This window comes from Suricata suricatta, chromosome 13 (assembly GCF_006229205.1).
Source record: "Suricata suricatta isolate VVHF042 chromosome 13, meerkat_22Aug2017_6uvM2_HiC, whole genome shotgun sequence".
In the NCBI taxonomy this organism is placed as follows: domain Eukaryota; kingdom Metazoa; phylum Chordata; class Mammalia; order Carnivora; family Herpestidae; genus Suricata; species Suricata suricatta.
Genome location: NC_043712.1, coordinates 48,861,569 through 48,884,831, shown reverse-complemented (window position 1 = coordinate 48,884,831; position 23,263 = coordinate 48,861,569). Strand labels below are relative to the sequence as shown.

The window sequence follows — 23,263 nt, the reverse complement described above, 5'->3', positions numbered from 1 at the left end:
AAGTGAGAAGGCTGGAGAGAGGCAGGAAGCAGAAGGATGAGGGAGACAACCACCTTGTGATCACGCACTGTTCCACAGATTTATTTTTACAACTGATCCGCTCATCTGCTGAGAGCCTATCCGTGATCACATCTGCTGTGTGCATTTGCTAATGCCCTGCAAGAAATGCAGGGCTCAGTCAGCCTCGGCCTCTGCTTTCTGCCCACTGGCTTGGCCAGAGTGGGAAGGTGCAGAGGCATACAGACAGATTCGTGTAATCACCCTAGTGAAAGCCATCACACCAAAAGACCGCATGGAAGAGGTTTCACAGTCACCATGAAAACACAGAGCAACAGGACTTTCCTTCCAATACAAGAGGACTTCATGAGAGTCCTTTGTTGTGGGCAGACTTTCAACAGAAGACGGTATAAGACATAAATAGAGAAGGTGAAGACAGCCAACACCTACTGAAAGCCTATGCTGGAGGAGCTCATGGAAGCCACCATGCTCAATCCTTAAAATAACCCCAACCATAGGTATTATTATCCCCGATCTACAGGTGAAAAGGCAGAAGCCTGGGCAATTTCATGGGGGAGGGATGAGCACAAAATCCTAACCCCCAACTCAGGGGGAATGACAAAAGTCCTACATGGCACTCAAGAGGTAGGAAACTATAGGGGTGCCTGGGTGGCTCAGTGGCTTAAATATCTAGCTCTTCTGTTGAATAGATCGAGAAGATGTGGCATATATATACAATGGAGTATTACACAGCAATGAGAAAGAATGTAATCTGGCCATTTGTAGCAAAGTGGATGGACCTCGAGGGTGTCATGCTAAGTGAATAAGTCAGGCTGAGAAGGCCAGATACCATATGTTTGCACTCATAAGTCTAGCAGGAGAACAGGAGAAACCTAATGGAGGACCAGGGGAAGGGGAAGGGGGAAAGAGAGTTGGGGAGAGAGGGATGCAAAACCTGAGAGACTATTGAATGCTGAAAATGAACTGAGGGTTGAAGGGGCAGGGGGAGGGAGGAAGGGAGGTGGTGGTAATGGAGGAGGGCACTTGTAGGGAAGAGCACTGGGTGTTGTATGGAAACCAATTTGACAATAAAATATTAATAAAAAAACATCTGGCTCTTGATCTCAGCTCAAGTCATGATCTCAGGGTCATTGAGTTCAAGGACGGCATTGGGCTCTGCTCTGGGCATGGAACCTACTTAAAAAAAAAATAGGAGGTAAGAAACTATAAAATGAGTGAAACCAATTCATTTTCTCATAATTTTGGACACTCAAACAAATGCAAGAGTGTGGTCCAGCATGCAAAATCAGAGGGATTTTATTCCAAAAAAAATAAGTCTGCCCCATATAGCCAAACTAGAAGCAAAATTCGGAAACATATAAAATTGGCCATTTCTAAAAACAGAAGTTACTGTGTAGCCAGCTAGGGTAGCTGTGCATATGTGGGTTGTTTGTGTACACGTTTTTATGTGTGCATTTTTCCCCCTTAAGCCATGAAAACCTAAGGAAAATTTTATGAAAACAATGTGCCATGCATGTAAAAAAGAAATGGATGGGTTAAAGTTACTCTTTTCTTAGGATCTGTCTGGCATTTGACAGCCACGCACCAGTGCACTATCTGGAAAGATTTAGGACCTCTGCTGTAAAATTATTTATTAGTTGTTATTTATACTACGTGCTTACTGGCAGACCACCGAGGGTTGTAACAACAAAAGCAGTCACGCTGCATCTCTCCAAAACAACCAAAAGACCACAGGAGTTGCCTTTGGGTGTCACCACTGAAAGATGTGGCTTCCGGCAGGGAAGTATGTTCTACTTCCTTAGAGAGACGCCACCATCCTTAGAGAGACCACATAAATGGAAAACGTATGTGCGCAGCATCAGGGGGCTCTCTGTCCTGTCATGTGCAGAAGGGTGGGCAGCACCAAGAATCTCTCAAATCCCTTCTGAACCCTGGATGTTCTTAAGAAGACCGGGATCTGTTCGCAGTTGCCCACTCACCGCTGGATGGGATGTGGGGCTACGCTCGCTGCCTAAAGCCTCAGGACTCCACAGGCTGCCAACGTCTTTTTGACTCTCCCAATTTGGCTTGGGTAAGCTAACAAGGCATATTTGGACACTCTTAAAGGCCTCAAAAGCCAAGCTCATTATACAATGCTTAATTTTATTAACTATGTCAAGGTTGTTGTTCCACTAGACCATCCAAAAAGAGATTGAATTTTTCTTTTAGTAATGTAGAAAGGAACTATGGTATGCTTTGTGCTCATTTAAATAAATAAGTCAGAAAAATAAAGCAAACGGCTCCCCGCTGCACCACCCCCTCCCCAACACACACACATACACACACACACACACGCAATCTTCAGGAATTTGTGGTTATTTTCCTTGAATGATTTGTCTAAAAATGTAATCAACTTAATACAGATATATAAATATCTTCTCTTTCTGTACACAAGAGGAATCCACATAATCCCCTCATTCTAGTGATCAATCTCTCTCTCCCAGGCTGAAGCTGACATCAGCCAAAAGCTTATGTGGAATGACTAACACATTCAGGGAGCTCACTGGGAGCACAGTTCAGTCCCATCTTTCTGAAAGGGAAGTTACCTGTTCAGCCTTGGTCGTCTCAGTCTACTAACTGGCCTGGAACTTCTGACTCCAAGTCCTGCTCTCCTCCCAATAAGGCAGGACGTCCTCCAGGGTGGCAGGAGAGAGTACAAAAAGATGTGGTTTCTACGCCCTTTCAGAAGCACTGCTCCTACTTAGTGATTCCCAGATCCAGATGCACCCCAATCACTTCTGAGGACCAAGTCATACCCTAGGCTTAGTGAATCTGTCTCCATTTCTATACATTTTTCAAAGCCCCCTCAGGTAATGTGGGTTTAGAAATCATGGCACATTTTTTTTTGTTTTTTTTTTTAATTTATAATAGTTTATTGTCAAATTAGTTTCCATATAACACCCCGCGCCCCTCCCCACCAGTGCCCCCCTCCATGACCATTACTTCCTTCTCCCCACCCCTCCCCCTTCAGTCCTCGGTTCGTTTTCAGTATTCAGTAGTCTCTCATGATTTGTGTCCCTCACTCTCTCCAGCTCTCCTTCCCCCTTCCCCTCTCTATGGTCCTCTGTTAGGTTTCTCCTGTTAGACCTATAAGCATGGCACATTTATACTCAGCACCAAAGCATTCACAAGAATCAGTATGACCAACTTCTAAAAGCAAGAAGAGCACTGGAAGCAAGAGTGAGACTATTAAACACATTAAAAAAAAACCAAACATTCTTTTTCTCCTCTTAGGAAAAAAGCAAAAAGACAGCATAGTCAGATGTTGCAAAAAAAAAAAAAAAAACCACAATATTCCCTAAAACAAAGAGAAAATTAGTGACAGTAATCAAAATAATAATGGCTTAAATCACACCCTTATTTTTAAAATAGGAACATTCAAACAATAACTTAAAATAATAAAATGCATACTTTAATGATGGCTTTTCCTTCACGTTTTTATTATGAAATTTCCAAACATACTCCAAAGTAGAGATTATAGTTTAAGAAATCCCAAAGCATCATTCATTCTCCACATGAATTAAACAGATATATTCAGAACATTCCATTCTATAACAGTAGAATGCACATTCTTTTCAAGTGCACATAGAACATTCTCCAGAATAGATCACAGATTAGGCCACAACTTCAAGAAATTCAAAAAGTCACACCATGCATCTTTTCTGACCACACTATGAAATTAGAAGTCAACCACAAGAGAAAATCTGGGAAGAGCACAAATATAGACAGGTTAAATAACACGCTACTAAACAATGACTAGATCACCCGGAAATCAAATTTAAAAGTACACAGAAACAAATGACAATGAAAACACAATGGTTCAAAACCTTTGGGATGCAGCAAAAGCTATCCTAAGAGGAAAGTTTACAACAATAAAGGCCTACCCCATGAAGCAAGAAATATCTCAAATAATCTAACTTTACATGTAAAGGAGCTACAAAAAGACAAACGAAACCTAAAACCAGCAGAAGGAAATAACAATTGGAACAGAAATAAATGACACAAAAACAAACAAAAAAACAAAAAACAAAACAAAACAAAACAAAAAAAGCCCTACAATAGAACAGATCAATGAAATCAGGAGCGAGTTCTTGGCAAAAAAAAAAAAAAAAAAAAAAAAAAAAAAAAAAAAATCAATAACATTGATAAGTCTCTAGCAAGACTTATAAAAGAGACAGAGACAGAGAAAGGACACAAACAAATAAATAAAATAATAAATAAGAGAGGAGAAATAAAAGCCAACACCACAGAAATACAAAAATTATAAGAGAATATCATGAAAAACTATATGCCAATAAATTGGACAACGTAGAAGAAATGAATACACTCCTAGAAATGTATAAATTACCAAAACATAAACAAGAAGAAACAGAAAATGTGAACAGACCAGTTGCCAGCAATATAATTGAATAAGTAATCAAAAAACTCCCCCAACAAAAGCCCACAACCAGATAGCTTCACGGGTGCATCCTGCCAAACATTTAAAGAAGAGTTAATACCTGTTCTTCTCAAACTATTCCAAAAAATAGAAAAGGAAAGAAAACTTCCAAATTCATTCTATGAAGCCAGCATAACCCTGACACCAAAACCAGAAAAAGACACCACAAAAAAAGAGAAGTATAGCCCATATCTCTGATGAACATAGGTGCAAAATCCCCAACAAAATACTACCAAACCAAATCCAACAATACATAAAGAAAAAAAGACCATTCATCACAATCAAGTGGTCTTTAGTCACAAGAGTGGTTTAATATTCAAATTACTCAGGGTGCCTGGTTGGTTCAGTTGGGTAAGCATCTGACTTTGGCTCAGGTCACAATCTCACAGTTCATGAGCTCAAGTCCCAGGTCAGGCTCTGCACTGACAGCATGGAGCCTGCTTCACAGTGTCTGTCTCACTCTCTCTTTTTGCTGCTGCTTCCCCACTCATTCTCTCTCCCTCCCTCCCTCCCTCTCTCTCTCAAAAGTAAATATTTTAAAAATTCACAAATCAATCAACATGATACATCACATCAAAAAGAGAAAGGATAAGAACACTATGAGCATTTCAATAGATGCAGAAAAAGCACTTGACAAAATACATCCATTTATGATTTTTTAAAAGTAGGGTTAAAGGGAACACACCTCAACATAATAAAGGCCATGAAAAACCAGAGCTAGCGTCATCCTCAATGAGGGAAAACTGAGGGCCTTTGCCCTAAGGTCAGGAAAAAGAAAGAGAGGTCCACTCTCACCACTTTTATTCAACATAGTTCTTGAAGTCCTAGCCACAGCAATCAGATGACAAAAAGAAATAAAAGGCATCCAAATCAATAAGGAAGAAGTCAAACTTTCACTATTTGCACATAACATGATACTCTATGTAGAAAACCTTAAAGACTCCATCAAAAAACTGCTAGAACTGATAAATAATTCAGTAAAGTCATAGGATACAAAGTCAATCTACAGAAATCTATTGCATTTATATAGACCAATGATAAAGCAGCAGAAATAGAAATTAAGAAAACAATCCCATTTACACTCACACAAAATATAATGAGATATCTAGGAATAAACTTAACCAAAGAGGTGAAAGACTTATACTCTGAAACTATACAACACTGATGAAAGAAACAGAAAATGACACAAAGAAATGGAAAGACATTTCACGTTTGTGGATTAGAAGAATAATGTTAAAATGTCTATACCACCCAAATAAATACATTTAATGCAACCCCTATCAAAATGCCAACAGCATTTTTCACAGAACTAGAAAAAGCAATCCTCCAATTGGTATGAAACCATTAAAGACCCCAAATAACCAAAGCAATCTTGAAAAAGAAAAGCAAAGATGTAGGCATCACAATTCTGGACTTCAAGTTATATTACAAAACTGTAGTCATCAAAACAGTCTGGTACTGGCACAAAAGGAGACACACAGATCAATGGAACAGGATACAAAGCCCAGAAAAAACCCACAGTTGCATCGTCAATTAATCTTTGACAAAAGAGGTAAGAGTATGCAATAGGAAAAAGACCATCTCCAACAAATGGTGCTGGGAAAACTAGACAGCAACATGCAAAAGAATGAAACTGGACCACTTTCTTATATCATGCACAAAAGTAAACTCAATATGGACTAAAGACCTACATGTGAGACCTGAAGGCATAAAAATCCTAGAGGAGAGCACAGGCAATAATTCCTCAGACATCAGTCATAGCAACATTTTTCTAGATATGTCTTCTGAGGCAAAGAAAACAAAAGCAAAAATAAAGTTATTGGGAAGTCAAAGCAAAAATAAGCTACTGGGACCACATCAAAATAAAAAGCTTCTGTACAGCAAAGGAAACCACCAACAAAACTAAAACATACTTGTAAATGACATCTCTGATAAAGGGTTAGAATCCAAAATATATAAAGGACTGATGCAACTCAACACCAAAAAACAAAAACAAAAAACAAAAAAAGGGGGGGAAACCCCACAAATAATCCAATTTAAAAATGGGCAGAAGACCTGAGCAGACATTTCCAAAGAGTGCAGACATAGCCAACAGACACATGAAACCATGCTCAACATCACTCATCATCAGGGTAATGCAAATAAAAACTACAATGAGACATCACCTTGCACCTGTCAGAACGGCGAAAATCCAAAAACACAAGAAACAAGCGTTGGGAAGGATATGGAGGAAAAAAGAACCCTCATGTACAGCTGATGGGAATACAAACTGGTGAAGATATAGTGGAAACAGTATGGAGGTTCCTCAAAAAATTAAAAATAGAACTACCCTACAATCCAGTAATCCCACTAGTGAACATTTACCCAAAGAATACAAAAACACTACTTTGAAAGGATATACACACCCTATATTTATTGCAACATTATTTACAATACCCAAGATATGGAAGCAGCTCAAGGGTCCATCAACAGATGAATGGATAAAGAAGATATGGTATATATATAAATGTGTGTATACACACATATACACACCATAGAGTATTCACAATAGAATATTATTCAGCCATGAAAAAGAATGAAATCTTGCCATTTGCAATAACATGGATGGAGCTAGAGAGTATATAATGGCTAAGTGAAATAAGTCAGAGAAAGACAAATACCATATGTTTTCATTCATATGTGGAGTTTAAGAAATAAGCAAATGAACAAAGGAAAAAACAGAGAGTGAGACACACACAAACCAAGAAACAGACTCAACTGTAGAAAACAAACTGATGGTTACCAGAGGGGTGGGGGAAGGAATAAGTGAAATAGGTGATTGGGATTAAAATGTGCACTTGTGATGAGCACCAGGTGCTATATGAAATTGTTGAATCACTATATTGTATACCTGAAATTAATATAACATTGTACATTAACTATACTGGAATTAAAATTTTTTAAATAAAATCAAAAAACAATACATAAGTGGGGAAATGATGCTGGAATAACTGGATATCTACATGCAAAAGAATGAGTTCGGTCTTTACCTTACATCGTACATTAAAAGTAACTCAAAATGGAATATTTAAATGTAAAAACAGAAACTATAAAACTCTTAGAAGAAAACATAGGGAAAAAGCTTTGTATAACAAGGGATTTGGCAACACGAAAAACAGAAGAACAAAAGACAAATAGGTAAATTAGACTTAAATTTAAAAACTTTTGTGCAAGATATCCTATCAAGGGCATGAAGAGGAGTGCCTGGGCGGTTCAGTCAGTTAAGCATCTCATTCCAGATCTCAGCATCATGAGTTCAAGCCTTGTGTTAGGCTCCACAATGGGCATGAAGCATGAAGCCTACTTACAAAAAGAGGGAGTGAAGAGAAAACCCACAAAATAGGAGAAATTTTCTTCCTCTGATAAGAAACTTATATCCAGAATATATAAAAATTTCCTACAACCTAACAAAATGGCCAATAAAAACTGGGCAAAGGACTTAAGAGCTGTCTTGGCAAAGGGGATACAAAAATGGCCACTAAGCACATGAAAAGATGCTCAATATTACTAGGGAAATGCAAATCTAAGTCACAATAAAACATCACTTCACACCCATTAGGATGGTTATTATTCTAAAAAGGAATTTTTAAATAAATGTTTGTGAGGAAAGGAATGATTTGTTGTTCTAAATAGAATTGGTCAAGTTGAATGAGACTCTGGAAAGGGACAGAGGGAAGGAGAATCTAAAAATGTTTAGGGGGCACCTGGGTGGCTCAGTCAGTTGAGTGGCCAAGTTTGGCTCAGGTCATGATCTCACAGTTTGTGGGTTCGAGCCCTGCATTGGGCTCTGTGCTGACAGCTCAGAGCCTGGAGTCTGCTTCAGATTCTGTGTCTCCCTTTCTCTCTCTGCCCCTCCCTGCCCATGTTCTGTCACTCTGTCTCTCAAAACAAATAAACATTAAAAAAAAATTTTTTTTAATGTTTAGAAGAACTATGCTTTGAGTCTACATACTCTAATACTCCACATTCAAAGTGGAACCTCTGAGCATTGCTCATGGGATTGTAAAATGATGCAGCCTCTGTGGAAAATAGTATGGAGTTTCCCTAAAAAGTGAAATGTAGAATTACCATATGCCTTAATTCCATTTCCAGGTTTATCATGCAAGAATTAAAAGGAGGGACTCAAACATATTTGCACACCAATGATTATAGAGGTATTCACAATAGCTAAAAAGTGGAAACAACCCAAATGTCCACCAACAGACAAATGGATAAAGAAATATGGTGTAACACATACAACAGAATATTATTCAGCCTTAAAAAGGAATGAAATTCTGTAACATGTTATAACATGGATGAACCTGGAAGACCTTAAGCTAAATGAAACAAGCCAGACTAAAAAGGACAATTATTGTATGGTTCCTCTTATATGGTACCTAGAATAGAAACTGAAAACACAAGAGAGGTCACTGCAGGGAGTGGGAAGTTAGTGTTTAACAGGAAGAGGTTCTGGGGCGCCTGAATGGCTCAGTTGTTTAGGTGTCTGACTTCGGCTCAGGTCATGATCCTGCAGTTTGTGAGTCCGAGGCCCGCATCAGGCTCTGTGCTGACGGCTCAGAGCCTGGAGCCTGCTTTGGATCCTGTGTCTCCCTCTCTCTCTCTCTGCTCCTTCCCCATTCCTGTGCACAGGCTGAATATTAAAAAAAAAAAATTAACAGGAAGAGATATGTTTTAGATGATGGAAAAAGTTTAGGAAATAGATCATGGTACTGGTTGCACACATTGTAAATAACTCAATGGCACTGAAGTGTACATTTAAAATGTGTTAAAATAGTAAATTTTATCCCATTTAAAAACTCAATGTATCTCTAATAAGAATATGAGTATTTTCTTATTCTGGTGATATATTTTTAAGCATTTTAGAATATGTAACCTCAAAACATATATTAGTCTTTGAGACATTTTTGGATTCTCCTTCCTTCTTCCCCGTTCAGAGTCTCACCCTAGCTGAACTTCTATTTCAAGCAGCAAAACATTATTTTCTTTTCTTAGAGCTTATCATTTCTGCAATCATCTAAATTAGGGTCAGCAAACCATGGCCCTTTGTTTTTATATAGCTTATAAGAATAACTTTTACATTTTAAAATAGTTTAAAAAAACTAAGATAAATATTTCAAGGGGCACCGGGGTGGCTCAGTCGGTTGAGCATCTGGCTCTTGATTTTAGCTCAAGTCATGACCTTACAGTCATGAGATGGAGCCCCACACTGGGTTCTGTGCTGACAATGTGGATCCTGCTTCAGATATTCTCTCTCTCTCTCTCTTTCTCTCCCCTGCTCTCTCTGCCCCTCCCCTTCTCATGCTTTCTCTCTTTCTCTCAAGGTAAACTTAAAAAAAGATAAACATTGCATGAACATAAAAGTATCCATAATTTTAATTTCAGAGTGATAACAGAACATCACTGGACCACAGCCATGCTCTGCTTCTATATATGGTCAGCAGCTGCTCTTGAACTACAAAGCAGACTAGAATTGCTGCAACAGTGAGGATATGGCCTGCAAAGCCTAAAACATCTATCTGGTCCTTTACAGAAAAGCTTTGCTAATTCCTGATCTAAATGATCAGCTCAGAAAAGGCCAAAGTGTAACATCAAACTACATGCAACTTTCCTCTGAACTAAAACAACACTCACTTTTTTAAAGTTCTAAACATGGCCATTCCCAGACTGGACTGACCTCTCCTTCCATGAATCAAGTTAAGATAGTTGAAGATTTCTGAGAGAAGCAGAAAATAATTTGGAAGTTCAGGGTGGATAAGAAATTGGAGAGGAGGGGCGCCTGGGTGACTCAGTTAAACGTCCGGCTTCAGCGCAGGTCATGATCTCATGGTTCGTGGGTTCTGGCCCTGCATCAGGCTCTGTCCTGACACCTAGCTTAGAGCCTGGAGCCTGCTTCAGATTCTGTGTCTCCCTCTCTCTGACCCTCCCCTGCTCGTGCTGTCTCTCTCTCTCAAAAATCAATTAAAAACATTTAAAAATTTTTAATAAAGAAATCGGAGGGGAGGTAGCCATATTTGAAGAAGTGAGTAATAATGGCAAAAAATGTTAGCTAGCTAGCTACCCCCATACCTATATTCCTCTCTTCTGTGGTAATAGAATCCCCAATTTTTAGCTGGGCCATCCAGGAAGTCTTGCAGGAAACTGCTATGAGGTCTCCATAAAGAATGTACATTATTTAGGGGTTAGGAGAGACTATTCCTTCCTGCTGCCCAGAATATCAACATAATGACTGAGATTCAACAGTCCTTTTAGATCAGGAGGCAAAGCATTAGAGAGAGCAAGTGAGCAAGATAGAAAGAGCCTGGGTCCCTGACATTGTGAGCTACCCTCTAAGCCCCAGACTTGTCTTAAGTGAGAGAACAATAAACTTTCATCTTGTGTAAGTCACTGTTATTTTCGGTTTTCTGACAGATGCAGTCAAACCTTATCCTAAATAACAAAGTGGTGTTAAAAAAGTAATGTAAAATACATAAATTGGAATAAGATTTTTTAAAGACAAATATAGGGCCTATTTGGGAATCACTAAGGGGGAAGAGGCAGGTGGTCAATGGGGTCAGGGCCTTACATTAACAAAGAGTGAAACACGGGCATGTCCATATTGTTAGTGCACTGCACTGCATAAACATATGCTTGTATACTTACCTCTCAGAAAAGATACATAAGAAACTAAGAGCAGTGGTTGTCTTTGGTAAAGGAACCTGGGGGACTATTTTTTTTTAAGTATATTTGTGAGAGTGCTCAAGTTGGGGAGGGACAGAGAGAGGAGGACAGAGGATCTGAAGAGGGCCCTGTGCTAACAGCAACGAGCCCAGTGTGGGGGCTCGAACTCACTAACTGTGAGATCGTGACCTGAGCCAAAATGAATTTATACTTCCTTTAAAAATTTTTCTTGATGAAATAAAAATAATAAAGTAATAGTACAGATGCTACAAACTCAAACCTAAATTCCCTATGATGCTTGAAAGAATACTGATGAAAGGTTTGGGACAGTCATTTGTGTGTGTGTTTTTTTTTTTAAGTAGTTTATTGTCAAATAGGTTTCCATACAACACCCAGTGCTCTTCCCAAGTGCCCTCCTCCATCACCATCACCTCTTTTCCCCTCCCCCCCCCCCTTCAACCCTCAGTTCATTTTCAGTATTCAATAGTCTCTCAAGTTTTGCATCCCTCTCTCTCCCCAACTCTCTTTCCCTCTTCCCCTCCCCCTGGTCCTCCATTAGGTTTCTCCTGCTCTCCTGTTAGACCTATGAGGGCAAACATATGGTATCTGGCCTTCTCCGCCTGACTTATTTCGCTTAGCAAGTCGTTTGTGTTTTAATATAGATTAGGCAGATCGCTTTCCATCAGTAGACAAATTTCTCTTTTATTCATTCAAATACTTTTAAAAGTCTACCATGTGCCACTGTCCTAAGGATTAGAATGCAAAAATCAAACAACTAAAATCCTAGTTGCAAATGGCAACAGGGAGTATTGAAAGTCAGCAAAGGTAATCATGAAGTCTGGGACCCAAGGGGCAGGGGTCCCGATGGCAGTCTTCAGCCAGCCACAAGACACTGAACTCTTGAGAAACAGGAAAACAGAAAGTCAAGAAGTGGAAGAGACACAAGTACCAAAAAGAAGCTGGGAGAAATTTTCCCCCAGCTCACATCCAACTTCAGACGCCAGCAAGCTGACCTTTTACCTCCCGCCAGGCTGTCTATCCAGCCCCACTCAGCCCATCTCTGATGTCACAGAGTGAAGAACAGGACAAATCAAGGCGGGGGAATGAGGAGAGAGAAAACTGGCACAACCACTTTGGAAAGCAGCATGGAGGTTCCTCAAAAAATTAAAAATAGAACTACCCTCTGCTCCAGCAAGCCCACTTCACGTACATACCGGGAGGAAATAAAAACAGAATCTTAAAGAGATCTCTGTACTCCAGTGCTCACTACAGTATTCATAACAGCCAAGATATAAAAATTACCTACATGTCCATCAACAGATTAATATGGTATATATACACACAATGAAATACTCTTCAGCCACGAGAAAGAAGGAAAACACACCATTTTCAACATCATGGATGGACCATGAAGGCATTATGCTTAGTGAAATAAACCAGACAAAGACAGATACTCCATGGTATCACTTATACGTGGAACAAGAACAACAACAGTCTAACTCTTAAAAACAGAGTAGAAACTATCTGTCAGGGACTGGGGATGTGGGGGGAAATAGGGTCAGGTTGGTAAAAGGGTACAAACTTCCAGCTACAAGATGAATAAGGTCTGAGATCTAATATATAACATGGTAATTATAATTGATAATGCTATATTATAGAATTGAAATTTGCTCAGAGTAGAACTTAAATGCCACACACACACACACACACACTCACACAGATAATTGTGAGCTGATGGATGTGTTAGTTAACTAATAGGAAGAATCCATTCACAACGTTTATCAAAGCATCATGATGTACACTTTAAATACCCTACCATTTTGTCAATTATACCTCAATAAAGGTAGGGTGAGGAAAGAAAAAATACTTTCCTACACACAGTTAAAAGGGCGTGGGGGGTGGGGGGAGGGCATGCTCCAGCCACAGCCACTACAGGAGACTTTTTCAAGGACAGGCACGTTCTCCGGGAGCACTTTTGAGCATTCACACAATTTAGCAGCTCAGTGAAGTGAATGCTGACCACAGCACCCAAAATATATTAATCCCCAAACTGAAACCAATTCATCATCTAGCTAACTGATGGATCCTTTAGTCAACATGGTCAAATTCATTTATGCATGCAGCAAACTGCTATTTGCAAACACAGACCCCTATTCTGCCTTCAAATAAACAAAGATGCCTCATTTTAATCAGTGCCACACCAGCATCGGCAGACAGAAGCGACTCTGCATGGCCTGTAATGTTGCCTCTCTGTGAGAATACAAGCCTGATGCTGATGAGATGGCAGGGAAGTTATTTTCTGATTCTATGGACAAAAAAAAATTATCTTTACCTTTTTTAATCTGCCAAATCTAAAAGTTAAAAGAAAAAAATCTCAGAGGAGAGGAGTAAGGTACAAAAGGATTTTCAGAATTGTCACCCCAAACTGTCACAGCAAAAAACTCTCCAAGATGATGTTGCCTTTTCCACATGGAGAGGCACACCACTTCTGACATTAGAGCCTCAGCTGAAACTAAAAACTCAACCAGGAATACCCAGAGATACAGCAATGATGACATAAACAGCCTCCAAAGCAGCCCCCACTTCGAAGATGTGGCAATAGGGGGAAAACTGCCGATGATTTTTTGGCTCTGGGCTAACGCATAAGACCCCAGGTGGAAACTGTGAAGTCATAGGAGCAGTTTGGTATTTAAATCTGCGAGCAGAGGAGGACACAGAATGAAATGGAATGCGCATCAGGGAAAACTGAGATTTCTTGTGGTGTTATTCCCCAAGTGGACGCTCTCTGCCTACTAAAACAGCTGGGAGAAGTCCTGACGGTCTTACACTCTTTCTTTACCAGAGCCAGTCACATTTTCCTTTCCTTGTGAAATTTCCATCACCTCAAAAGAGAAGGCTCCGTCTTTGAAGAGGCAAAGTCCACTAAGGTTTTGGTGTTTGTCACAAACAAATAAACATTAACCATAACAAAGCAAAAAAAAAAAAAAAACACCTTATGTCAGGCTGAAGTTCATGGTCACTCATTCTGCACCTTACTCTTCCCCCGGAGGGTCTAAAGTGATTCAGTAATCTGAAGACCTCCGAAGGCAGCGAATGCCTCATTCTGTGGAGAGTCAGCCCTGACACAGTTGGGGCTGGAACCCACATTTCCCGCCTGCCTGTGAATCAGACTTTCCATCAAGCTCCCTTCTGGCAAGAAATAAAGATAATCCAGGCAGTACTTGCTGTTTCTTTACACTTCTGGTCCTACTAATAAACTCTGCATTTAGCCAGGTGGCACATTTCTAGAAACCCCAATCTTCTAGGATGTGGCCAGGAAGATGGGAGCAAGAGGTTTCTTAGCACCCAGAAGACTGACATTGTTACTTATTATTAGTCCACGGGAAGACCCTTTTCTTTACTCCCTTTTATATATTCAGTGAGCTGATTCTCCAGAAAAGCGGCAGCTGATAGATAACAGGGTAAAAAAGCAATTCCAGGCAGGCACATTGATTGCAAGGAAAACACTTAAAGCAGATCCATATTTCTGTTATCAGAAAAAAAAAAAGAGTTTATTAAAGAAATCAAGATGGCATATAGTGGAATTTTTGGAAATTTTCTTTCAAAGTGATTTACATGAGCACTGAGATGGGAAACCCTTTCTGAATAAAACTGCAAAGGAAACAACTTTATAGTTATCTACCAAATATTGAACTTTCAACCGCATACGAGGCTCTAGGCTAAGTACTTTACATACATTATCTCATATAATCTTTATACTCATCCCCATTTTACATAAAGGAACTAAGACACAAAAGGTTAAAAAAAAATTCAGTTCTAACCCCAGAATCTCTAGCTTAGTCACAACACTGTGGTGTCCTGCATTGCTCTCGCATTGTGTTAGCCCACGTTCCAATTGCATGGATTTTAAACTGCCTGAAAATAAGGATTAAGTCTTCCACTTATAATAACACCAGGAAATCTAAGTGAAGTTTAGAGCATTAAAAAGGCATTTAAATACATGCTGACTAGACATCAGTACCAAGTAACTTTTTTTTTTTTTTTTGACTATCCTAGTTCTCTAAACCCTGCAAAACTAGCCAATGAGGCATTTGAGTCCATCACCACCCTCTCTGGTGGGAGAGGCAGAAAAGGGTTCAACCATGGTGTCACCTCCTTCTCTTTGCACTGGGAACTCCAGGGCCATGGGTGATGTGAACAACAAACTATAACTGATGGAGACACACCTTGGCGCCCATGGAGATTCCCACTCAACTGAACAGAGTACACTAAAAAGTTTCCAAAAATTGTGCCTAGTAAACCTTAAATTCCTAGCATGCCCAGAGCTAAGACTTAGACTTTAAGGCCCAGGGCTGAATCAATATCCCTGACTGTAGGCAAACTAGTAGAACCTAAATCCTATCAAAAATAAGATCCTTATGTTTCAATACACAGTGAGCCTTGAACGAGGCAGGGATTGGGATACCAACCCAACCCCCACACAGTAAAAACCCACATGTAACTTTTGACTTGCACAAAACTTAATAGCCTACTGTTGACCAGACACCTTACTGATAACAATTAACATATTTTGTATATTTTGGGTGCCGTACACTGTATTGTTACAAGTAAGCTAGAGAAAAGAAAATTTTAAGAAAACCAGAGAAAATACATTGTTACTGCACTGTATTTACTGAAATAAAAAAATCTAAGTGGGCTGTGTTCAAGGATCAACTGTATATATTCCATATCGGCTTTTTGGAAGGGCATAGGGTGGGTTATTCAACCCAAGGATAAAGGAAAAAAATTTACAAGTGTAACAACCCAAGCCAATTCTTCAAAAATCCAAGACCCAATTATACCATTTACGCTTTCATTTTCCATATCTCCACAAGCTCACTGAATCATTTCAAATCTTACCAGCATTGAGGATGGATATAAAAGGCAATGAGAAAAACCGAGGCGAAGATGAATCGCTTTGTCTTTTCTTTTTCTAGTAGGCTCCACACCCAATATGGAACTCAAACTCACAACCCTGAGATCAAGGCCTGAGCAATGATCACACAAGTCAGACGTGCGACCACCTGACACCTCTGCTCGTTGATTTGTTGTCTTAACCAAGGCCAAGCAAAGAGAAGAAACCCAACAAAGAAAGTCAGATTTGGCAACTTTGTTTTCACTTATCCATCCTTAGTTGCCACATGAGGGCTAAAAGCTAGTGTTTTCTTAGATCTTTGAGACCTCTTCAGGTGGGAGAAGTACAAGTGCTAAGGCACCTTGCCTCTGACCATCCCAAATACTCTGGCCTTAAGCATTAAAACCAAAGTAGGCAAAGTGTACACAGGACCAAAAGTAAAGATTGCCACACGTGAATACAATCTAATACGGGGTCGGTGTTGTCTCGTAACCTGTAAGTCCGGCATGGACCATGGGGGCAGGGGCACGCAGAGCATGAGAGGCAAACAGAGCAAGGTACCCCAGCACAGTCCCTGTAAAGAGGCCCAGCAATGATGCTCCAGACAGCTAGCCCCTTACTGCAAGAGAAGCAGCTAGAATGTCACAATGTTCTCAGAACTCAGACAAGAACTCAGAACTCAGACAAGAAAATTGGCGACTATATGTGGGGTTCTACTGTTAACTTTTCTAAGAGGAAAGGACACACTAGCCAGCGAAACTGAGTCCTAGCCCCCTCAGCAGATATGCCGTATTCTAATAAACAGGCCTGAGGGCTAACACATCAACCTCTGCTGGCCCGGTTTGTGTTAAGGCATGCCTGACAGCGACTGCTCTGCTCGCAGGTGCTGACAAAAAGCAAGGTTCTGTGCCAACCAGAAGCACCACCAAGGAATGCTGGGCTGTGAGGTTGTCTCCACAAATCAGGCATTTCCCTGGCAACAACCCTGCCTCCACAGGCCTCCAAATTTCCACAGCCTCCACCTAAGCTCGAAGGTTTGCACACGTTTAGCACAAGCTGGCTTTCAGAACAGAATTAAGATGCTGGAGAGGAGCCAGGCCAAAGGACAGGAGTTTGTGAAAGTGTGCCTGACAGTAGTTCACGGCAAGCGACACGCCCATTCGGATTCAAAACGCAGGTGTAGGACCCTCCTAAGTTCTTCACAGCTTGGGCAGCAAAGTCAAGCTAGCAACTTTGGGGATTTCAGTCCCCTGCACGTTTTTAGAGGTTATAATGCCCTCTTGTGGGAAATAGGAGGTAAAGTTTCATGGGATTTCCCCTTACCTTTATCCAAGGTCACTGTGGATGGAACGTGTCCCATTTGGGGCAAGAGCAGACCCTTACCATTTAAGGAACACTAGCACAGTGCTGTCACATCGTTTAGTTTTTCTAGAGAAATAAAGTGTGGACTTTTTTTTTTTAATCAGGGGATTACATATAATGTTAGCAAGCGTTTGCATCTTTTAGAAAAATATTGGGGGCCATGCAGTGTATGACCAGGGTTTTGCATATTAGTCTGCAGAATGGTCTGGTGAGTCTGGAATACAGGGTGATAGTACAGTTAGCATACCAAGCAGTTAGTAAACAGGGTCTCAGCACAGTTTGGGGAACCTAAACTATAGGATGCAAGGCAGGAAGTAGGTGGAAAGGGAGGGGGGAGGTGTGAATAAATGTAGTTTGTTCTTTGATCAGTGGACAACCCAAAGGCTTTGAATCAAGGCCACAAGATCTGCAATTTAGAATAACTGCTGTCAGAAATAACACTGTGACAGGGTGCCTGGGTGGCTCATTCAGTTAATTTCCAACTTTGGCCCAGGTTATGATCTCAAAGTTCATGAGTTTGAGCCCCATGTCAGGCTCTCTGCTGTCCATGCAGGGCCCGCTTCAGATCCTCTGTCTCTCTTGTGCTCTCTGTCCCTCCCTTGCTCTCTCAAAAATAAACAAACAAGAAAGAAAGGAAGGAAGGAAGAAAGGAAGTAGCACTGTGACTAGTCCCTGTTAGAACAGAAATGAAAACGGAACCTAGTGTCTCAAGCAAGCTCCCCAAAAATGGTAGAAAATGACAAAATGTTTTGTCAATGAGTGTATCCTTCTCAATTCTATATTAGGCTTCCTGAGAGAGAAGTGTCTGGACCAGGAGGGCCACAGTTTGTTGTTGTTGTTGTTGTTTTTAATGTTTATTTTTGAGAGAGAGAGAATGAGCAGGAGAGGGGCAGACAGGAGACAGAGAATCCAAAGCAGGCTCCAGGCTGTGAGCTGTCAGCACAGAGCCCTGCATGAGGCTACAACTTACGAACTGCAAGAACATGACCTGAGCTGAAGTCAGATGCTCAACCGAATGAGGCACCCAGGTGTCACTGGAGGGCCACAATTTTGTTGTAGATATTGCTAGATGCCTCCTCTGCCTGATACACAATCAGAATGTGAGATCTCTGGGATCTCCCACCATTGAGGGTCTGCAGGGGAAGCAGAGTACGCGATGCTGAGAGACCATGACCATGTTCTCTGCACCTGTGGAGGTTAGAGAGTCAGTGAAGAAGACCACAAAATAGACCAGGGCAACTTGGAAAGCATGAAAACCACCCTGCAAGGCCCCACATATGGTGGGGACGGGGATGTAGTGAAGATCCTTCCCAAAGGAGGATTGAGAGGCAAGTCAGAGCTCAAAACAGAGGACAGTTCTCGCTGATGGCAACGAAGGGTGGTGAGTGCTGGCATCACATGTCAAGGCTGGTTCCAAGCAACCCTTGCCAAAAAATTCCTATAAAAACAGACTGCATCTTTATGTTCCTTCTTGTTCATCAATGACTGGAAAGATTTGAAAGCCTTAAAACTGTAGCTCTTCTCCCTGAAGAAACACGTGCCTTTAGTTTCTGAGGTTGATGCTACTCAATGAAGTAGCTTCATGGTTTTCAAAGTAGAGTCCGTAGCTCACCTGCACCAGAATCACCAGGGTTCATTGTTAAAACTTGCAGATTCCTGGACCTCAGACCCACAGAGTCAAACTATATGGGGGTATGGCCCAGGGATTTGTAGCTTCGAAATAGCTCTCCAGTTGATGCTTAAACACATTAGAATTTCAGACTTTCCTTTGCATTCAGGAGAAGGGACTCTCATGGGGAAAGTGTCTCTCTCCAAGAACAAGAGTAGAAGATCCATTCTGGTGACAAAGCCATTATTTCAAGGTTATCAAATTATAATCCACAGTTTGAGAAAGCCTCTGCCCAGTGATTCTCAACCTTGGGCTATTTTCTCCTCTCCAGAAGACATTTGGCAATATGACAATAAAAAATGTTTCTAGACAACTGGGTGGGTGTCATGGGCATCTAGTGAATAGAGACCAGAAAGGCTACTCAGTACCATCCAATGAATAGGACAGGTCCCTAAAACAAAAACACCAACTTGTGCCACAGTTAAGAAGCTGCTCCAATCTAAGCTTTCTGTTTTCATAAATGAATAGAAAAATTTTAAAATTCTAATTTTTAGCCATTTTTTAGCTGCTTAACATCCCAAGCCTTTCCTTTCTTTGAGGAACTCCCAACCATGTCGGTCTTGTGAGAGGCAGTGCCCATCTCCCACTAGAGAAACCAAAAAGTAAGACACTGCCGCCAACCCCCAATTCCACAGTGAGGCCTCAGCATCTGACCAAGTCCTGGCAAATCTGAAGCTCCCATCTGGAGATTTTAATGTACAAGTGATGCAAGAAAAAAAAGTAGCTGACACAACAGTGAAGAAGTCGTTCCACTGGGCAGGGACACGGGCAGGGCCAGGGCTGTGTCCAGAGGTCATCACTGCAGGTGCAGCATGCTCAGTACCAAGGGGGCATCAGCAGTATCCTCACCAGATGGTCTCCAGAGAGTGACTGGGGCTGTGGCTCTAGCCTCCTGCTCCTTCTCTTATACCTTCCCATCCCCCATCCTTGCTTCTTCAGCCCTCCTACTAATTCTGTGAACCATCCCATAGCTTTTCATCTGTTTAAACCTGCTTAAGCCAACCAGGGTCCATTTCAATCACTTGGACCTAGAATTCTGAGTAATAGAACCATTCTGGGAGCTTTCCTAAGTACCAGCATTATAATGGAAAAGTTTCCACAGCTGGTCCCGATACAGGGAATAGAAGTTGGAGAATCTAGGGAGGCCAAAACAGCAACTCTAAATCCACACAAGGGGACCCAGAGCAGGCATGCAAGTGCACTACTGGGACAGAAAACGGATTTTCACCCATGGTTTTTCTTCCTTATATTACTGTATGATGTGAGGTTATTTAAGATTCTTCAAATTCTTTTTTAGAGAATCACCTTAATAAAATTCATTTCTAGAGAGAGCAGGGGAAGACAAAGAGGAAGGCTTGATTCATCAAGTGTCAGAATCTCAGGAACTGCCGCCATGTTAGAAGTAAGGAGCAAGAAGGAGAGCTCTCTGGGTCAGAGCCCAGTTTAGAAACACTCCAAGGGGTGTGAAGTAGAATGTCATAAGGAAAGACAATCATGGGTCATCCTGCGATTGCAAGTGCAACATGTTTCAAAAGTCCATACGCTGGTTTCTGGAAGCTTGAAATACATTGGCCACAAAAGCATTGCTTCACATGGTGGCTAGTATCCCAGGCTAGCCCACAAAAGCCTCCTAAACATGCACAGCTAGATGTAGATATTATCAGGGCAAGTTGTAGAAGCAACAGATGAAGCATTTTTATACATTACTCAAAGGCCATGAAAAGGCCCACAGAAAAGCAAGGACACCAAGTGAAAAGACAGGTTCACGAGGAGCATTGGATAGAGACAGGAGGCTGACGTCTGTACATGTGCTTTATGCATTAAATATAAATGTCTTAAGAAACCTCTTAACTTCCTGGGTTTTTCAGGAACATATGGCTCTCAGTTTATCTTTCATATCACATGCGTCCATAGTTCTTTGCTCTGCAATAGTCTTTCAAGTTCAGTCATCATATTAAAATAAATGCTCTTCTCCCTTTCCAGAAATCTGGGTTTTCAGTGTTGAAAGGGACCCTGGAGATCATTTTGTCAAACCTCCTGTCCAAGGCAGGAATTCTTTCCACAGCATCCCAACAGGCAGACGCATGGCTCAAGAACCAAAGAAAGTCCACTTCAAGTTTCTATGGTCCTGCTATAAAATTCATTTGTACTGACCCCACATTGGTTTTCACAAAGTGACCACTTAGTGGTCTTAGTTATCCCTTCTCAGTGACCCAGAAGTAGTTCAGCTCCTGCTCTGCAGAATTCAGCCTTTCAGTTACTAGTTGACTATCCATCCATCCCCTGATCTTGTCAAGTTCCAGGTTTCTCACTGCTACAACACATTCCCTGTAACCTGGCCCTCCTGGTCACTTACTATGATCCTTTAAAAACTTAAGTATCCACATGGAAAAGCATCCTTCAGTTGCTTGACCAAGACCAAGACCAATAAAGTAACTCTTTCTTCTGACATGCACACCCTACTTCCATTCAGCCTGAAACCAAGCTAATGCTTCTTAGCAGCCATATCATACCCGCAAACACATTACACTTGTGGTTAAGTAAAATGCAAAGACCTTTTCATGAACTATGGCCAAGACAAATCTCTCCCATTATGAATATGCATAATTGATTTTTCATCTCAAGTGTAGAACCTCATATTTACTCTTGTTAAGTTTCAGCTTGGTTCAGGGCCCAGCATTCCAGCCTGTCAAGATAATTTTGAATCTTGATTCTGTCATCTATCACACTTGCTATATTCTTCCCACTTTGTGTTCTCGATATATTTGATAAGGATGACTTCTAGGTCTTCATCCAAGTGTTGATAAAAATGTTGAACAGGACAAAGTTAATGGTGTCCTGTGGCATGGTGCTAGTGATGTCGTTCCAAGTAGGCAAAAAGCCAGTCAACTGATGGCTCTATGGGCAAGCTTGTTCAATGAGCTGTGAGTCTACCTAATTACTCTATCATCCAATCCATCTTTCACCAACTTAATCTATAAGACTATCTTGGCAAGAATCCCCAAGGCACCACTCAGTTTTTCTAGTCATTTTTTTCTATCCACACCCCTATTATTGAGAATAACTCTCTCCCCAAGACACCCAGTCTGTACAATCCCATGGCCCCAGAGCTCAGCTGACTGGACCAAGGGAAAGGACTCTGGATGCCAGAGGAACTACATCATAGGCTGAGCTCCTCTTCCTCTTGAAATCTGGAAAGAGTACACTAATTAGTCTCTTTGGTTATCTGAGAGTTAAGTTCTATAAATTTAGAACTGGGCAGCTACATATAGTTGACATGCAGAAGAATTCAGAGTGCCAAGAATAAACTAGATCAGCCACATCCCCAAGAATCCATGAGGCCTGAGAAAGACATTCACTCTAACTAGCCATTCAGTAATTTTTGGAGAAGTCAAGAAAACATCTGTCCCTCCTCAGCTCTGTGCCATACCTCCATTTTCCCCTCATTTCTTTAGGCTCAACAACAGAGGCTCTAGAACATCTCTTCAGACCCCTTCAAAACCCCAAGATGAAAATGAACTGCACTCAGAAAACACCATTAGAGAGAATAGGGGGCTATTTCATTGTCTGATGAGCATCAATTTTTTCATTTTAATTTTATTATGGTAAGAACATTTTTATGATCCTTAATCCCAATGATTCCATTGACCCATCATCATGACCACTTTATACATCTTCAACATCCTCCTCCCCTCACTTCTTTGAAATACCTTGACTCCCCTCATTTGCAAATGTATATCTGACCTATTTGCAAATTCAAGTTATCAGTCTTCTCTTCCAAGTTTGTTTTTTGCCAGAGCTGGGCCTCCGTCCCCTGTGGACCACAAAACAATTCCTGGAACATTTCATGTGTATGGGTGGTTCTTAGGTATACCCAGCTACATAAGAAAACCTGTGGGTAAGTTAGCACATTAAGAAGTTGGTATGGTGTCTGTCCTTCTCTGCCTGACTTATTTCGCTTAGCATGACACCCTCCAGGTCCATCCACTTTCCTACAAATGGCCAGATTTCATTCTTTCTCATTGCCATGTAACACTCCCTTGTGTATATAATACAACATCTTCTTGATCCATTCATCAGGTGATGAACATTTAGGCTCTTCCCATGATTTGGCTATTGTTGACAGTGCTGCTATGAACATTGGGGT

At 40.9% G+C, this 23,263-nt stretch overlaps 1 protein-coding gene across 2 annotated transcripts in view; it reads right to left on the bottom strand.

Moving 5' to 3' along the window:
* The window catches only part of SAXO1 (stabilizer of axonemal microtubules 1), a 103,653-nt gene that overhangs the window by 70,383 nt on the left and 10,007 nt on the right, over positions 1-23,263 (bottom strand). The window contains exon 1 of one of the 2 annotated variants that reach the window (XM_029920118.1): positions 2,604-2,621. The exons of the other annotated variant lie outside the window; for it this stretch is intronic. The gene's annotated coding sequence lies outside the window, so the exon portion shown is untranslated. Of the gene's footprint in view, positions 1-2,603; positions 2,622-23,263 lie in introns of those variants that run through there. 2 annotated transcript variants of the gene reach the window in all.